Below are 13,601 nucleotides of genomic sequence, written 5' to 3' on the forward strand. Positions count from 1 at the left end.
AAATGCATTGAACTAATAAACCTAAAACATATTTGTATTATATGTAGGGGGAATAAATGTTTTGACAAATATAGTTTTGCATTTTAAGTAGTGTTTATCATAATTCTTTTATTGTGATTGGGAATGTCTTGCTATTCAAGTAATTTCAATATTATCTTTGTCACATTGGGCATTCTCACAAAACTTTAATCAAACTTTTATTGTTAAACCTAACAATAAAAAGAAGTCAATGAGTTTTATTAAAGTTTGATGTTTCCTTTTTATAGAAAGTGGTGTAAAAAATTTAAATGAGTAATTAATATAATTTTCATATCTCATAGTTATGCATAGTTGCGAATATTTTTAGAATAATTTAATATAACGGCACCCGTTCGTAGGACATGTTCATAAGATAAATCTTTTCAAGTGGGAGTGGTGTATTCTTTAAGGATATAGAAACAATCAATCTGTTATAGTGATTTGTACACATTAGTACGTAAGCTGAGCGGTGAAGATTTACCGTTAAATCACCATAAATCTGATAAAACTATTATACAAGGTAGATCGAGTTTAAGATAATTTCATTTAAAAATTATGGATTAATATCCTAAACCACAAAGTGAAGAGGCTATCTCAATTTGATCCCTTAGTTTCCAAGTACTTATACACCATAATCGCTGCTCATTAACGAATTTCGATTTATTTTCAATAAAAATATATTCTGATTAGAAAATTTGTCGTTAAATCACCATAAATCTAAGAAAACCATAATACAAGCTAGATCGAGTTTAAGATAATTCTATTTGAAAATTACAGATTATTATCCCAAACCACAAAGTGAAGAAGCTATCTCAATTTGATCCCTTAATTTCCAAATACTTATGCACCATAATCGCTGCTCATTAACGTATTTTGGTTTATTTTCAATAAAAATATATTCTGATTCAAAAATTTGCCTCTAAATCACCATAAATCTAAAAAAACTATTATACAAGCTAGATCAAGTTTATGATAATTCCATTTGAAAATTATGTAGTAATATCCTAAACCACAAAGTGAAAAGACTATCTCAATTTGATTCCTTAGTTTCCAAGTACTTATGCACCATAATCGCTGCCATTAATGTATTTCAATTTATTTTCAATAAAAATATATTCTGATTCAAAAAGTTGTGTGAGACATTTTGTAAAGCCTTTTCAGCACACAATATATTTAATAGATCCCGGGCATATTCCCGAGTCCAAAATCTAGTCTATATACTAAAGCAGAGACCTCTAATAGAAGATTTACTCTCTTCTATGTGGCATTCTAATATGAGAGTTAGTTTTTTCTCTCTCCTATGTGTCACTCTAATATGAAAGATAGTCTTTTCTAATAGTCTACACTCCCACGTACATAGAATCTCTTTAGAGAGTTTAAGTGTATTTCTAATTCTTTTATTTGGAGAGTTTGAATGTATTTCCAATTCTTATATATTTGATGAAATAAAAAAAAAAATTAATTAATAAAAAATAGGTGATTTGTAAAAGGTAATTTCCTATTACGAATCAAACACTTTTAGTGTTCCAATTCTTATATATTTGATCAAATAAAAAAAATGGCTAAAAAATAGGTGATTTATATAAACTAATTCCCTATTACAAATCATACCATTTTAGTGTCTATGATAAAGCACCAACTTATTTCGAATATATCCTTAATACGGCCTCAAACCATAGTTAAAAATAATTATAAAAAAATAACATCACAAATTATACAATATAAAATGAAAAAAAAAAACGGCAAAGCAATAATGACAAATATTTTAAAAAATATATAATACTGAATGAAACTAACGTCAAATAATCGAAAACTAAATGCAAATGCAACTTTATCAAATAATAAACAAGAAATTGGAAACTGGATGCAAATGCATTAAACTAATCTCACAGAATAATTAACGGCAAATCATAAACTAGATGCAAATGCATTGAATTGACCTCAAATAACAATTAACAGGAAATTGGAAATTGGATGCAAATGTATTAAACTAATTGAAAAGAATAATTTATGAGAAATCAGAAACTGGATGCAACTGCATTGAACTGATCTCAAAAAATAAATAATGAGAATTGAAAATTGGATCCAACTGCATTGAACTAACCTCAAAATATAAATAACGAAAAATCAGAAATTGGATGCAAATGCATTGAACTAACCTCAAAACATAGTTGGGTTATATGTTGTGGGAATGTCTCGATAAGTATAGTTTTGCATTTAAAATGGTGTTTATCTTATCTCTTTCCGTATGATTGGAAACTCCTTGCTTTTCAAGTAGCTGCAATATATATGAACTTCACCTTATTAGCCAATCTCACAAAACTTCAATCAAACTTCTATTATTAAACAACAAAATAAAGTTGAAGGGTTTTATCAAAGGTGAACTCTTTTTTTTTAATGGAAAGTGAGGTTTTCACGTTATAAGAAATTTGGTTGAGTGATCAATATAATATTAATATATAATGGTTCTGCATATTTATTTGCCAATATTTTTTAGAATAATTAATATATCAACACCCGTTCATAGATAATCTTTGAAGATTCTACATAGTGAGTCATGCATAATTTAAAGAATAATTAATGGAAAATCAGGAACTGGATAATCTTCGATGATCCCATATAGTAAATCAAGCAAACACTACACCATAATAGGATATTTGCAACATGCACCTTTTTTTATTTGCAACGGTTACTAACGTTAAATAAGCGTTAGTAAGTTTCTAACGTTAAATAAGCTTTGACAATGTTGTAAAGCGTTGCTTTATTTGGGTGAATTTTCGGAATTAATTGGTAATGCTTAAAAAGCGTCGAGAAGTATTACAAATTAAAAACTTAAATTTTCGCCGAACGAGGGAAACGAAAAAAATCAAAATATAAAACATAACTTTTTTTCTCTCCTCTCTCTCTCTCACCGCCGCATTTCAAGATCCCTAAAATCTTCATCAAAACTAAAATCCAACTAATTTTCGTACTCCTTAAAACTAATTTTCGGTGGATTAAAACTTTAAAGTTCTAGCTGTTATTCAATTTCTAGAGAGAGGGGAAAAAAAGGGAGGGAATCAAATTCCATATTGACCGAGTCATTCGTTACTAGTAAATAAAGAAGAAGAAGAAGAAGAAAACAAGGACTCGTGGATATTCTCAGAAACAAGTCAAGAGTTACTTTTACAAAAATGTGCCGACTGCAAAGACTCGTGGCCTGGATTATGAGACATTTCTAGTGCTGGACATATTTCTGCTGGTCACTCCTCACTTGTAACTGCTAGGTATTTGTTTTATTAATTATTATATCTTTGGTTATAATAAATTAATTAATAGTTTCATGTTGTTTGTTTTTAGGAGGGAGCTTCATGAAGAGCTCGGGTTGCTTCTTTCAAAGGATACATTTTAATTACTATTCGTTTTTTTGCAAGAATGGTTGGTGCTACTTTTTATGCAGCGTTGAGCATTTTTTATGTTTAAGATAACTTACAAGAGTTTTATTGTAAATAAATGATGATTGCAGTGTCATAAATGATGGTAAATTTATCAACAATGAGTTTAATGATGTGTACCTTGTTACAACTCTGGCTCCAATCCCTCTGGAAGCTTTTACTCTTCAGGTGAGACTATATTTATTCCCTTCTTTAAGCTAGTTTTGGCTGAAGTTAACTATATTACTGATTTCTTTAAGCTTTCCTTAAAGCTATTAAATGCCATTTATATTCTCAAGTTTTCATTTATTTGTTTCTTTTAGTTTTTGTGTTATACAATACTTATTTATCGTGATATCTAAATTATGAAAAGTATGGCAATGATATATTTACTTTTTATTTTTTTCCTGTAGGAGTCAGAAGTTTCTGCTGTTAAGTATATATCCTGGAAATAATATGAGCAGATCCTTGCAACCGAAGATTCTAAGTATGTCCCGTATGACATGAACGGGGAATATGCTCAGCTATTCAAAATACTCTCAAAAAGGTAGCAATTTGCATTTTTTAAAGAATTCAATAATTCCTTGCTTCATTGAATGCTGAAAATGTCTTAGTTTTTCTCTGTTTATATGTGTTGGATTGAAACAAGTTTAGTAGCTATAATCTAAGTGGATTTGGTCATTTAGTCCCATGCAGATTAGAGTTTAGTTTGCTCCAAATCCTCTCGCTATGAAAGAGGCATGTTTTTAAAAAAATGTATCTTTGATGTCTACTCTATTTACTAGTGCAATCACTGGTTTTTACTAGACTACTTTTGATAGGTCTATGTGAGGTTTAAATTAAATGCATGTCGCATGGCTATACTTGATTGCAATATTCAGTGGGAGGGAGTGAACTTTGGGATTATGTTTGGTTTGAATAGGAGTTATATTACACTGTATGACAAGGAAGATTTTAAAGCTGTTCTCACTAGAAATTGTTTTGAAATGCAACTATTATTCGTTTTTTGAGGAGATACCATCTTTGGGAAGTTGATGATGTTCTCATACATTCCTGAGAAGATACATCATCTTTAGGAAGTTGATTGTTTTCTATAAATTTGTTTAACATATTGCGAGGAGAATGGAGAAAATGGCCGAGGAGGACAATTTCAATAGAGAATGAGGAAAAAGAGCTACACATTCCTTTCTGGTGAGGAACTTCCCATCTGGTGATCTGGGGAGTTTCCTAGTGTACAAGTAGATTTATTAGTTAGCTTCTAATGCATCAACAATCTTTGCAAAAATGGATTTTTTTTGTGCCAATTAATTTTATTCTCACGTTTCAGTTGAATATCTTTTGAACTCATCCCTGAGAAAATATCTTTTTCAAACTCACACAGATAGACAATCATATGGATGAACTACAAGTAGCTTCTTAACACTCTGCCTGTTTATAGAGCTATTACAGGAGCGTCAAATCTCTTCCCGAAATAATGTTTTTTTATCTCTCTCACTAGCAATTTGATGAAGCACATAATTTCTTCAAAGTAATGTGCCACCTTCAAGTTCATTCCATATTTTTGTCGATAATTTTGATTGAAATTCCTTAGGTACAATATATATATATGTTAGGAAATTCATATATATATGTTAGGAAATTCATATTGCCCATGTCATAATTTGTATTCCTCGGATGGGCGATACATAAATACTCATCCTTTCCTCTGGGAAACAAGTATTGCATATGGATAGAAATGACTATTATGGAGGAGAGTCATCCTCGCTTAATCTTGTTCAGGTACGAATGTAGTAATACTTTTGAGGAAGTGCATTTATTTTTCAAGAATCAAACTATATATATATCCGGCTTTGTGTTAATCATTATTTTTTGCTACTTATTGCTTGTAGCTGTGGAAGAGATTTAGGGGTGATAACAAGCCTCCAGAGCAACTGGGCTCCAGCAAGGAATACAATGCCGATATGATACCTAAGGTATTATTTTAGCTGTTAATGCTTACTGCTGTTAGATAATAATAATCACTTGACCTGTTTCTTATTGGACGCTGGGTATTTGAATTATTTCCCCAGTTTCGAGCTCTTTAATTTGTGCACTAATTTCTCTTTCATGGCCACATATTTGATATAGCTAGGGAAGTGCAGTCTTCCTTTTCTTTAATATGCCACCCAGTAGATACTTGAAATTAGCTATCAGATCATACTGAACTATGGGAATCATGTCTGTAGTACGAGATAATTGCCTGGTATGACAATGTCCTTGTTACTCATTTCAGCTATAATCCTGAACCAATGCTTAGCCTAGTGAAACTAGGGAAAATGGATGTGAATCTAGGTTCAGGGAGGAAATTGACGCATGCCAAAACTTATGATAATTACTAAAAAGTTCTGAATCATACATTCTTCCATGCACTCAGGAAGAAAGTACTTGTTTTACTAATAGTTGTCCTTAGATATACTTTATTTTGAACAGTAGAGACACACACGTGACTAGGTGTATTCCTACTCCAGGATTTGATAAGTCCTTGTTGTTCTAAGGTGTTTCATTTTGGTCTAGAAACGCACTCAAACTTTAAATCCAGAAGAAAACATTCGCAAGTCTTTGCAACTGCAACAGCGGAATCAATGTCATTTAAAAAGGCTCTACTTAGTCCTGATTTGGTTCTAATGTAATTTTCTCTGTGGTATTGCAGTTTATGATGGCCAATGGTGCTTTGGTTCGTGTTCTCATTCATACTGATGTTACTAAATATCTGAACTTTAAAGCAGTTGATGGTAGTTTTGTTTACAACAAAAGCAAGGTACTAATTCTTAGCTACTAAAAGATTACCTAAGTAATATTTATGAGAGGTTATGATCATTTTATTTTTTAAGCTTCTTTCTTAAATCTTGAAAATCCAACTAAGAAAGGAAAAAAAATGTTTTTTACAACTGCTAGATTTACAAAGTTCCAGCCACTGATGTGGAAGCACTGAAATCTCCACTGATAGGATTGTTTGAGAAGCGCCGTGCTCGAAAGTTTTTTTATTTATGTGCAAGACTATGAAGATAATGATCCAAAATCCCACGAAGGATTGGACCTAACAAAAGTTAAAGCACGAGATATTATTTCGTAAGTACCTCTCTTCCTTACAACGTCTAGCAACCTATAATCGTCTTACTTCTATTGGACTCTACCTACCCTATCCTTTTGTTCTTAGACATTGTTGTTTTGATTACTTACTGTCAGTTTACATATTAGAATGTCAGACGTCTTATGTTGTAATGTTTAGGGACCTTGTGTCATAAGTTGTAGACAACACTAATTCATTGTACAAACATAAAGACTTGAGATTGGCCAGTTCTCCAACAAGACATGTTCGGCTGATCATGCAGATTCTAGCTTAATGCTGATTATTTTAAAAAGTTTGAACATCTCTGATTTACTTCTACTGAACTTGATTTATCCTTATTGCATCAAATTTTCATTGCTATCATCCCTTCCTTAATGGAAATACTTCCTGCATATTATGCACTAATCCTCTCAACAAGTTTTCCTCGGCCTGAATAGTAATTTTCACCATCTTGTCTTTAAAGGAGCTTAAATCAGATGTATTAATGTTTGTTTCAATGTAGAAAATATGGGCTAGATGACAATACAGTTGATTTCATTGGTCATGCCTTGGCACTCCATATAGATGACAGCTACTTGGATGAGCCTGCACTAGATTTTATAAAGAGAATGAAAGTAAGTACTACTTTGTAAACACAAAATAAGAACGGGTTTTCTGTTGTACTTCAATCACATGTTGCACACGGGCTCACAAATTTCAACAATCCTTTAATTATATGATTAATTGTGTGCTAAAGTTTTATAAGAACTTTTCTGATTGTGATATTCTCTAGCTTACCCTATGCACTCTATTACTGTATTCACTGTTAACATATGTTGAAGTAGATTTCTAACCTCTACTGCATTCAGTTTAAAGTAGTTCAAGTAACACCCTTTCTACCTTAATAACTCAGCAAACTCATGTGCATCTCGGAGTATGTAAGAGCACCACTACAGAACCATTTAGAAGTCAATTTAGCATAGGCAAGTGAAGTTGGGAAATGCTCTGAAGCTAAGTAACATGGACACTTCATATTCTTAAAAAAATCTGTGTCGGACACACGGACACGTTGTGCATACGGTTTATAAATAGGGTTTCTTCTATATCCTAAAAGATTGAGGAAATAACCAATTAACATAGTTACAACTCCATGATATGCCACTTTCATAGTAAGGAGGCACTTTGTAAGATCTTGAGCGCGGGAATTAGTTGTGTAACTAAAGAATACTAATATTTTTCTTTTTAATTAGCTTTGTTCCCATGTCCTATTTATATAGGATGCCGTCTCGGACACTCCGTATCCGTGTCAATGTGACTTAGGTCTGAAGTTCTTCCTCCGTCCTAACCACTATTGATGGAACATTCAATAAGGGCTCATAATATTTATATAAAAGGGCAACATGCTGCTTCATTTGAACCTCATATTGACAGAGTAGATGGTATATATATTCTTGATCAAATAAACTTTATTCTAAAATTTCTTCCTATTCTCAAACTCATAGGACTGAAATGACTGCATTATTGCATCTTTTTTAGTTTCAGTTTTATTCTTATTTTGCCTATTTTGTTGGTGTTTAAATCTATATTTTGTTCACAATTGTATTTTATCATTTCCATGTGCTGTTTTATAGTGATGAAAATTGATATTCAATAACTAACTCGTCTTTGTTTCACAAAAAACTTTATGCAGAGTCTTTGGCTCGATTTGAAGGAGGATCTCCTTATATTTATCCACTGTACGGATTAGGAGAACTACCCCAGGTTTGTTTCATTCACTACTCTGGATAGATGAAGAACCTTTTTCCTTTTCTTTTCTTTCTTATTTTTAAAATTTTGACATTGTATACATGGAAATTTCAGGCATTTGCTCGTCTAAGTGTTGTTTATGGTGGCACCTACATGCTTAACAAGCCAGAGTGCAAAGTAAGTTTCTTACAGATTATGATATCCAAAAACTTATATGTGCCTCAGTTCCTGTCTATAACTGCCGTATACAAACCACCCTTATAGTCCTGTGGATTATGTTTAGCAAATTTCTCCCACTTGAATGAGATGGATTGGATAGTGGCAGATTTGAGTGGCCTTATCCTTTTAGGTAGTTTTCTGTACAGAAAAAGGTGATTGTTTGTCCACAAATCTAGCAAGTCTATGTTACTTGCTGCAGCTCACTTTCATCCAAGTTGAATTTAGGACGTCATTAGCATCTCAATCGCCTAAATTTCTTATGCTAGTAATACTTGACTCACCTCTAGCTTTATGAAATCTGCTGAGTCTTAACACTAAATTTAGTTAAACAACTGAACTGTGATGTTCTCCTGTTACTGTCGTAATAAGTCATGCGATTTTTAGATGAATCGCATTGACCTTCTATGGATGTAGGTGGAGTTTGATGCAAATGGTAAAGCCTTTGGGGTGACATCTGAAGGGGAAACTGCTAAATGCAAGAAAGTTGTATGTGATCCTTCCTATTTGCCTGATAAGGTAACCTCTGACAAGTCCTAGGTTGTGTTTATCTCATGGTTAATTTATGTTGCATGAGAACTGTGTGGAGTACTAATGTTTGAATCTGAATACAACAACCGCAGATAATATTATTGAAAGAAGGAATGGACACATCGCAAGGAAAGCCACAAACAATAAGCAATATAAATGCTTGTACAGGAATTGCAGATGTCGTCCGAACAACACTGGGTCCAAGAGGAATGGATAAATTGATTCGTGATGACAAGGGCAATGCTACTATTTCTAATGATGGTGCTACTATTATGAAACTTTTTGATGTTGTTCATCCTACTACTAAGATTCTTGTCGATATTGCCAAGTCTCAAGATTCTGAGGTATACAATAGAAAACAAATTTACTAAATTTAGTGATTGGCTGACTAAAAGAGTGAAATTTTTATGCTAAAGTTTATATTTATCTTAGAGTGGGTTATGATGGTTGCATTACTACAACATTTAACACTTTATACTTTAGAGAAGATAATGACATTAACAAGGACATTGTCTCGAGAGAAAAGTGAGAGGTATCATTAATAATTGTATTGGTTAGGTTTAGGGATAAATTTGGAATTCACTTGTAATTTTAATGACCGGATTTATTGTCTACAAAGGGTGATGGAACCACTAGAGTAGTTCTTTTTTGGGAGAGTTTTAAAGGAGGCCAAGCCTTTCATTGAGGATGGTGTCCACTCAAAGTCTTATATGTAATTTTCGAGCTGCTTCCAATTTGGTAAGGAATTTGGATCTTTTGGTTTGATTGGATGGATATGTTCATGACAAATTGTTCTACAAGCTATGAATTTGCTACTTGTATTTCAGGCAATTAGCAAAATTAAGGAACTTGCTACGAGTATAGAGGGGAAAAGTATGGAAGAAAAGAAGAGTTTGTTGGCAAAGTGTGCTACTACCACACTCTCTTCAAAGCTTTTTTTTTTTTTTTTTGATAGGAAAGACCTCACTCTCTTCAAAGCTGATTGGTGGTGAAAAAGAAAAAGAATTTTTCACATCTATGGTTGTGGACTCAGTTATTTTAATTGGCAACGATGATACATTGTTTATTGTATTCTTGTATTCATTGTTTATTGTAGGTTTAGCTGGTCTCGCTACAAAATATGAGAAATTATTATTTTTTATTAGCAACCCATCAGCAACGGTTTATAACCGTTACAAACGAATTTTAAATTAAATTTTTTTAAATTAACTAACAACTTTGCAATGGTTACAAGCCGTTAGTAAAATTTTTAACAAATTACCAATGCTTAAAAAGCGTTTGTGAAATAAAAAACCGTTGCAAAGGTTTTAAATTTGTGCATGAAATAGTTATAATAAGTGTTGGAAAGTTTTGTTTGCAACGGTTAATAACTGTTGGAAATTTCTGTTTGCAAATATGTCCAACACTTTACCCACGCCATATTTGCAATGCTTAAAAAACATTGCGAAAATTATTAGTAATGCTTTTTTGCCGTTGCAAATAGCCTGTTATGGTGTAGTGATAATTTACTTTTTATGTCATGTTTGCAAGGACACTACAGATAGATCAGTAGAAGTTGGTATTACACACCATATTGGATAATTAAAAGAAAATCGAAAACTTGATTCAAATACATAACTGAGCTCAAAAAGTAATTAACGGGAAATCGAAAACTTTATGCAAATGCAATAAACTAAACTAAAAAAGTAATTAACTAGAAATCAGAAACTGGGTGCAATTGCATTAAACTAACGTTAGATAATAACTAACGAGAAATTTGAAATTTGATGTAAATTCTTGAAAAATATTTAACTGGAAAATTAAAAATGGTATGCAAATATATCAAATAAACCTTAGATAATAATTAATGGGAAACTGAAAACTGGATGCAGGTGCATTGAATTAAACTCAAATAATAATTAATAGAAAATCAAAAACCGAATGCAACTGCATTGAACTAACCTCATAGAATAATTGGTGGGAAATCGGAAACAAAATGCAAATACATTGAAATAATCTCAAAGAATAATTAATGGAAAATCATAAACCGGATATAATTGCATCGAAAAGCATAAATAATCAGAAACTAGATGCAGATGTATTGAACTAATCTTAAAGAGTTATTAACGGGAAATCGGAAACTGGATCCAAATGCAATGAACTAATCTCAAAAACTAATTAACGAAACATTGAAAAATAGATGAAATTGCACTGAACTAACCTAAATGAATAATTAATGAGAAATTATAAATTTGATGTAACTGCATTGAACTAACCGCAAAAAATAATTAACGGGAAATCGAAAACTTGATGTAAATGCATTGAACTAACCTTAAAGAACTGTAGGAAACTTATTCCAAAAATATATTTATTGTTAAGTAAACAAGAAATCAAATTGATATAACAAATATATCATGAACAAACCTTTAATTTCAACAAACAAACAAACTTTTTAGTTCAACGAATGAACTTAATTTACCAATGATTAAATCCGAGCCTAGTGATGATCACTATGTCCTTAAGACAGATTTCCCCCCTCACGGTGCTTGAAGGTTGATGGGAAACTGTCTCCCAAGATAGAACGGATTTCCTTTTATAGAAAGCTAGCACTTCAATTCTATAGAATCAGCGAACACAACATAGTATTTGACTAAGAACATAGGGAGAAGCGAAAGATCAAAACTCTGTGTGATCTGGTATGTCTTTCTCTCCAAATTTATCCACTATTTATAGGTAAGTGGTGCCTCTTCGAAACAACACAATGACTCTTGGGAAAAAGTAAGCAACTCTTTGGAAAGTTACATGTTTCGAAAGGACACACTATTTCGGCATAAATCACTGTTTCGAACCAGTTCCTATTTCGAAAGGTCAGACCTTTTCGGCATGATGCACTATTCCGAACCAGTGCACATTTCAAAAGATCGCACCTTTTCGGCATAATGCACTATTTCAAACCAGTGCACCATTTCGAAAAGGTTTTTCTCACTTTACGTACTGTTTCAAGAGAAAGCCATTTCATCTTAAGTGGGTTAACTTGGGAGACAAATTACTCATTCATATCTCAATGGATTTGTGCAAATCCATTTTTCTAACAATCCCCCACATGAATGAAGATTTTGTTTCTTCTATTATAAACATCGGATTTCTGTTCTTTTACAAATGAAAAGATACCGCATCAGGTCAAGTAGCATGAGAGCCTTTGAACTTGCCATAGTGAAAGACGATCGGATTTAATTGGACAATCAGTAGACTTCAATTAATGTCCTTGAACTGTCAGCCGTTTGTATAAACCTAGACAATCATCTTCACGCAGTACCTTCTAGAATACTGTTGGTTCTCACGTTTGTGTTCATTTTGGCCTTGAACACTTCTTGGTTTCAGATAGTGCTTTTGAGACATTTGCCTTAAAATTCTCATAAAAGCGACCCCACTTCGCACTAACATAGGTGATTTCTATAAAGAGTATCCTACAATACTCCACTTGGATAACATAACTTTCCAAGATATAGTAAATCATTAAAAGCTTGACTTATCCTGGTTCTCGTGGCAGATATGCACTGTCTTATATAGGAATGGGTTAGAGTATAATATTACTCTCCAGTGCTAACTGAGTCACAGACATAATTCAGTTGGCCTATTGAACCTAGATCTTGGGATCTCCAGTCAACTAAGTTGGTTTTTCCATTATGAGGACTCTTGGTTGATTATCTCAAAGGCTTTTGATGTCTTTTGACTAATGCTTCAACAAATTTCCAATTTTGAATTGATTAATTCAAGGAGATACATAATCCCCCAAATTTTCCAATTTCTCATGACAAAGTCAATAAATTGGAAAACCATTTAGATATATGTTTTTCAAGTGAGGCGTCTTGTTAAAGAATGTCACATATCATTCATATAGTGTTGAAACACTTCTAAGACCTCAATTTTGCTTACAAGTATGCTTACAAAACAATATCTTCAGCAATTTTCTTTATTGGCACTCTTTGGCGCAATAGTAAAACACATATATCTTACAAATAATAAAATACTCTTAGAACCCTTTTAGCACCCGCCATTCCTAACATCTGGAATGAACAAGGATTCTTAGAATCTTAGATCATAATCCCCCCCCCCAGTGTGGCATTACCACCACCTTGTTTGCTTTCAAGAAGTCCATTCCAAGAATGACTTGAAAATGGTTTAAGCGAGCTACCATTAGGTCCACCTTTCCTTGCCAGTTGTTCATCTTAATGTCAACTTCCAAAGCGAGTCCTTTCACCGGTTCGGCTTCTTGGTTTTCATCAAGCCTTTCATAGAGCCTTTACATTCTGTGAGTTTCAATCCAATAGGCTCAGATATATACTCAGAGATTAACGTATGAGTTGAACCAATATCCACCATTGCTAGTAAACACCTGTAGTTGTTGAGTTCCACCTCTACGAACATAAGGTCGTCATCGAGGACCAAAATGTTCATACCATTCAACGAAGTAGTAGGTCTAGCAAATCAAATAGGAATAGCATGAATAGGAAAACTTGGTGGTGTTGTCATTTCTATTCTGAGATAGAAACACACTTTGTTATTCTTTAAAACCAAAAAAGAAAATAGAAACAAATTATGTTCAGTAA

At 32.6% G+C, this 13,601-nt stretch overlaps 1 pseudogene across 1 annotated transcript; it reads left to right on the forward strand.

Moving 5' to 3' along the window:
* Positions 1-2,847: 2,847 nt before the first annotated feature.
* LOC147506515 (guanosine nucleotide diphosphate dissociation inhibitor At5g09550-like) lies at positions 2,848-10,151 on the forward strand (annotated as a pseudogene). Its single transcript, XR_015193788.1, has 15 exons — positions 2,848-3,284; positions 3,358-3,435; positions 3,524-3,620; positions 3,845-3,978; positions 5,149-5,210; positions 5,321-5,404; positions 6,121-6,228; positions 6,366-6,539; positions 7,043-7,148; positions 8,194-8,280; positions 8,380-8,442; positions 8,899-9,000; positions 9,105-9,358; positions 9,631-9,750; positions 9,840-10,151. The product of XR_015193788.1 is annotated as a guanosine nucleotide diphosphate dissociation inhibitor At5g09550-like (transcript).
* The last annotated feature ends 3,450 nt before the right edge of the window (positions 10,152-13,601 follow it).

This window comes from Coptis chinensis, chromosome 4 (genome assembly GCF_015680905.1).
Source record: "Coptis chinensis isolate HL-2020 chromosome 4, ASM1568090v1, whole genome shotgun sequence".
NCBI classification, from domain to species: domain Eukaryota; kingdom Viridiplantae; phylum Streptophyta; class Magnoliopsida; order Ranunculales; family Ranunculaceae; genus Coptis; species Coptis chinensis.